This window comes from Cucurbita pepo, chromosome 12 (genome assembly GCF_057944985.1).
Source record: "Cucurbita pepo subsp. pepo isolate OVF chromosome 12, ASM5794498v1, whole genome shotgun sequence".
NCBI lineage: Eukaryota > Viridiplantae > Streptophyta > Magnoliopsida > Cucurbitales > Cucurbitaceae > Cucurbita > Cucurbita pepo.
This window is the reverse complement of record NC_141809.1, coordinates 7,002,004-7,007,766: the sequence shown is the minus strand read 5'-3', so window position 1 is coordinate 7,007,766 and position 5,763 is coordinate 7,002,004. Positions and strand designations below refer to the sequence as shown.

At 41.2% G+C, this 5,763-nt stretch overlaps 1 non-coding gene across 1 annotated transcript; it reads left to right on the top strand.

The window, feature by feature from the left end:
- Positions 1–617: 617 nt before the first annotated feature.
- LOC147789886 (small nucleolar RNA Z247) lies at positions 618–757 on the top strand. The gene has a single exon (XR_015423301.1). It is a non-coding gene; the product is annotated as a small nucleolar RNA Z247 (small nucleolar RNA).
- Positions 758–5,763: the final 5,006 nt, after the last annotated feature.

Genomic DNA, 5,763 nt, shown 5'->3' with positions numbered 1-5,763 from the left:
ACATGAGGTCGTGACCCATATAGGTCATCGTGCCATTCAATCTAACATGGTATCAGAGCCAAGGTTTATTTTTTAAACTCCTCGCCATGTCTTCTTCCTCCTCTCCATCCACCATCTCCAACACCGTCTCAACTACCATGGCGACTTTTGGCCTTAAACAATATCCAATCCCTCTACACCATGTTGTCACAATTCGTCTAACCAAAAACAACTTCATCATATGGCGTGCCCAGCTCCTCCCCTACCTACGGAGTACGAAGCTTATGGGCTACCTCGATGGCACCAATGTTGCACCTGCCAAGCTGATCCCTTCCTCAACTGCTGCTGGTGCTGAGCTGGTCTCTAATCCGGCCTATAATCAGTGGTATGATCAGGATCAACAAGTCCTTAGCGGCCTTCTCTCCTCCATGTCTGAGGAGATTCTTCATGATGTGGTTGCCGCTACTACGTCCAAGGAGGCGTGGGATACCCTGCAGCGGATGTTTTCATCGTCAACTCGTGCTCGCACTACTCAGATTCGTGTTGAGCTCGCCACGTCCAAGAAACGAGATCAATCTGCTGCAAATTATTTTTGCAAGATCAAAGGGCTAGCCACCGAGCTGGCCGCCGCCGGCTCTGCCTTGCAGGATGATGATGTGATCGCGTATCTTCTCGCTGGTCTTGGCCCTGACTATGATCCCTTCGTCACCTCAATGACTACCAAGAGTGAAGCCCTCACCCTTGATGATGTGTTTGCACATCTAATGACGTATGAAGCTCGCCAACTACAACACCAGGCTGAACTTCAGTTAAATCTTGGATCTTCTGCCAATTATGCTAGTCGTGGTGGTCAGCAGAAGAATCGTGGGCGTAGGGATCGCGGTCGTGGTCGTTCTCAAGGTTATGCACCCTCTCGTCCTGCTGGTGATCGTCGTGGCCCTTCTGCTCGTCCTTCCTGCCAGATCTGCGGCAAAGTGGGGCATACTGCTATCCGCTGCTGGCATAGGATGAATGAGTCCTATCAAGATGAACCTTCTTCTGCTCCTCCTACGGCACTGGCGGCTACTTCCTCTTACAAGATTGACCCAAATTGGTACAGCGACACAGGCGCTACGGACCATATCACCAGTGACCTGGATCGTCTCGCTGTGCGTGAACGTTATCATGGAGGTGAACAAGTTCAAGTCGGCAATGGAGCAGGTTTGCGTGTTTTGCATACTGGTCATTCTCTAATTAATACTGCTACTCGTCCTCTTGTGTTGCGTAATATTTTGCATGTGCCTGAAATTTCCAAACATCTTCTTTCTGTTCATAAATTTTCTCGTGATAATGACGTATTTTTTGAATTCCATCCTTGGCATTTTTCTATAAAGGATCGACAGTCGAGGAAAAGTCTCCTAAATGGGAGGTGTGAATCTGGTCTTTATCCTATTAAGCCATCCGATGTCGATAATCTCAAGCACGCCTTGGTGAGCATTTCTACTACTCACGCCCAATGGCATGCTCGTCTTGGACATCCTTCATCTCAAATAATAAAATCCATTTTGCGTCTAAATAATATTTCGTGTGCTAGTGAGTCATCTTTGTCAGTTTGTAATGCGTGTCAGTTAGCAAAGAGTCATCGATTACCGTATACTAGTTCTTCCCATAGGTTTTCGTCACCTTTGGAACTTATTTTTTCGGATGTTTGGGGCCCTGCACCTCCATCTGTTGGGGGTTTTAAATATTATATTAGTTTCATTGATGATTTCAGTAAATTTTCGTGGATCTATTTGATGCATGATCGTACAGAAGCTCCTCGTATATTTTTGCAATTCCAAGCTCATGTTGAGCGCCTCCTAGATACTAAAATCAAGTGGGTTCAATCTGATTGGGGTGGGGAATATCAGAAAATTCATAACACATTTTTTCATTCCCTTGGAATTGGTCATCGTGTTTCGTGCCCTCACACACATCAACAAAATGGGTCTGCTGAACGCAAGCATCGTCATATTGTTGAAACTGGCCTAGCCCTTCTAGCTCATGCTCATGTACCTATTAAATTTTGGGACGACGCGTTTCTTACAGCCACATATCTCATCAATCGTCTTCCTACTCGTGTCATCGATAAAAAATGCCCCTTAGAGCTTCTTTTTCATACCCCACCAAATTACTCCTTATTAAAAAATTTTGGGTGTGCTTGTTGGCCTCATCTTCGTCCTTATAACAAACAAAAGCTCTCTTTTCGATCAAAGGAATGTGTCTTTCTAGGCTACAGTTCTTCACATAAAGGGTATAAGTGTCTTGACACCGATTCTGGTCGTGTCTATATGTCTAGAGATGTCATATTTGATGAAAATGTTTTTCCATTCAAGAGAGCCTCACCTAATTCTTCCCCAATCATGCAGTCGACGTATAATGCCCCTGATTTGTGCACCTTGCATTTGGGTAATAGCAGTACTAATTTGGAGAATGATCTTATGCATATGTCTGGGCCTACTAACTCTTTGGATGCAGAAAATTTGGTGTCTACATCAGCTTCGGAATTGCCGCAACAATCCTCCGCGTCGCTGCCATGCGAATCGGCGTTGGTTGTTCCGCCAATGATTGAGGCATCGGCTCCTCCGCCAGCAGATGATATTGCGCAATGCCCGGTCGAATCCTCGGCCGTTGGTCAACCAACTGCTGTAGCATCGGTTGCTCCCCTCGCAACGGCTGATACGGCCGTCCCCTCAAATGTGGATCCTGCACCTACTACTCATCCGTATGGTACTCGATTGAAGCACAATATCAAGAAACCCAAGGTGCGTACAGATGGAACAGTAACATATCTTGTAGCTCGGTCTTCTGCCTCTGAACCTACTTCACATATTACTGCTATGGAGCATCCCCTCTGGCGTCAGGCAATGAATGATGAATTTCAGGCACTTCAAAAAAATAAGACATGGCACTTAGTTCCTCCTCGTGCTGGTCTTAACGTTATTGATTGCAAATGGGTTTTCAAACTCAAACAAAAGCCAGATGGCTCTATTGATCGCTACAAAGCACGCCTGGTTGCTAAAGGTTTTAAACAGCAGTATGGCGTCGATTATGATGATACCTTTAGTCCAGTTGTTAAGCCCACTACCATTCGGCTCTTATTATCTCTTGCTGTTTCTCGTGGTTGGGCTATTCGGCAGATTGATATTCAAAATGCTTTTCTTCATGGCCTTCTTAATGAAGATGTTTATATGAAGCAGCCCCCTGGATTTGTGGATTCTCAACACCCTGGTTATCTCTGCAAGCTGGATAAGTCGCTTTATGGCCTTAAACAAGCTCCGCGTGCCTGGTTTTCTCGCCTTAGCTCCAAACTATTACAGCTGGATTTTACACCTTCAAAGGCTGATGTCTCTCTTTTTATTTTTAACAAAACGGGCATTCAGATGTATATTCTCATCTACGTTGATGATATTATTATCATCAGCTCATCTTCTACGGCTACTGAGAAACTTCTTATACAGCTTCAGGATGATTTTGCCGTCAAGGATCTTGGTATTTTGAGTTATTTTCTTGGGATTGAGGTCCGCCATACTTCTAGTGGACTTATTCTGACACAACATAAATACATTCGAGATTTATTAGCCAGAACCAATATGCTCACCTCCAAAGGTGTGCCCACACCTATGCTTCCCAGTGAGAAGTTGTTATTGAATGGTGGTGAAAAGCTCTCACCTGAGGATACTACTCGCTATCGAAGTGTCGTTGGTGCTCTCCAATATTTGTCTCTGACACGTCCTGATATATCCTTCTGTGTCAACAGAGTGTGTCAGTTCATGTCCTCTCCGACTTCTATACATTGGGCGGCAGTCAAACGAATTCTCCGTTATCTACATGACACTATTGATATGGGTTTGTGTCTTACAAAGTCCAGCACTGATTTGTTGAGTGCCTTTTCAGATGCTGATTGGGCTGGAAATCCTGATGATCGTCGAAGCACTGGAGGCTATGTGATCTTCTTTGGTGGCAATCTTATCTCTTGGAGTTTGAGGAAACAATCGACAGTTTCTCGTTCTAGTACGGAAGCCGAATATAAGGCGGTTGCTGATGCCACTGCCGAATTAATTTGGATCCAAGTTCTCTTGCGTGAGCTCGGGATCTCGCAAGCGCGAGCGCCTAGCCTATGGTGTGACAACATTGGTGCCACCTACCTATCCGCCAATCCAATCTTTCATCGACGGACGAAGCATGTTGAGGTTGATTATCACTTCGTTCGTGAACGAGTATCGACTCGTCAGCTTGATGTTCGACTCATATCTTCCAAGGATCAGCTCGCCGATATCATGACAAAGCCACTACCAGCTCCTTCTTTTAGCTATTTTAGGCGCAATCTGAACTTAGTAGTACATCGTCCAGATTGAGGGGGGGTGTTAAACCTAAAATAGATCATAACTGTATATACTAAAATAGTCTAAGATTTACTAGTTTATGATTTGAAGGGTTTGTTACCAAATCTATGATTTTATGGTTTGTTACCAAATCATAATTTGGAATGTAATCTTCATTATACGCATCTATAAATACATGAGGTCGTGACCCATATAGGTCATCGTGCCATTCAATCTAACATCTCATTCTCTAACTTTATGTTATATTTTAATTCTGTTTACAGTGCCACCTGAATAGTACTTGCCATTTTCAAACAGTTCTAATTTTCTTTTCTTTCCTAAAATTTCTCTTTTGTTTTTTTTTTCTTTTAACTCTAATTGTTTTAAGCCGTTCAATTCTACCTCCCTATCTCGTCATTTTAAGCAATTTAAATCTAACTCTTTTAATCAATTTGAGTTTAATTCTATAATTCTTTTATTACTTTCTTCCCAGAAGTTTAACTCTACTCCCATATCTAAATCATCTAAATCGTTTAATTCTCTAAATAGTCTACTCCCATATCTAAATCGTTTAATTCTCTAAATCGTTTAATTCAATCCTGTTCAGCAGTTTATTCTGTTCTCACATATATATATTTTTTTTTGGCTTTACTATTTCCAAATCTAATCTTCTCCTCCTTCCATGTATTGTTTTTATCTTCTTCTCTTCCCATGTATTGTTTTTATTATTATTATTGGATCTGTTTTCCTAATCTTCCCCTCTCTCTCTCTTTTTTTTTTTTATCCTGTTTTCCAAAACTTCATTTTTTTTTTATTTGGATATGTTTTCTAGATCTTCCTTTTCCCTATCTTCATCTCTTTTTTCTTATCTATCTCTTTTTTTTCGTGCTCAGGACTCTTACTACATAGATAATTTCTAATTCAGATCATTCCAACAGTTAATTTCTAAATTTCTAACCCAGATCTAAATAATTGCTAATATCCTTCATAAAAGGAAAAAGTAAAACTACTAACCTGAAATGACATCTATCTTTGTTTATCTGCCTACCATCTCTCCATTATCTGCCTTCTTCTGATCTCTCCATTATTGTCTAACTATCTATGCGTCATTATTGTCTAACCATCTCTCCATCATATGCATTTGTTTCCTCGAGACAATATTTTCTTTCTGTTTCTGTTTTGTTTGATGAAGTATTGATACAGGATGAGAGAGGTATTTTAGGGGAGGGGATGAGAGATTAAAGGAGAGGTGGGCAGTTTTTTTTTTTTTTTTTTTTTTTTCTTTTCCTTATTTTGTTATTTTTATTTTAATATATATATATATATATATTAAACCATCTTCTCTATTTTGTTATTTTTATTCTAATACATATATATTAAACCTAGCGGGCGTTACATTATCTACCCCTAAAAAGAACTTTCGTCCTCGAAAATCTCCAAC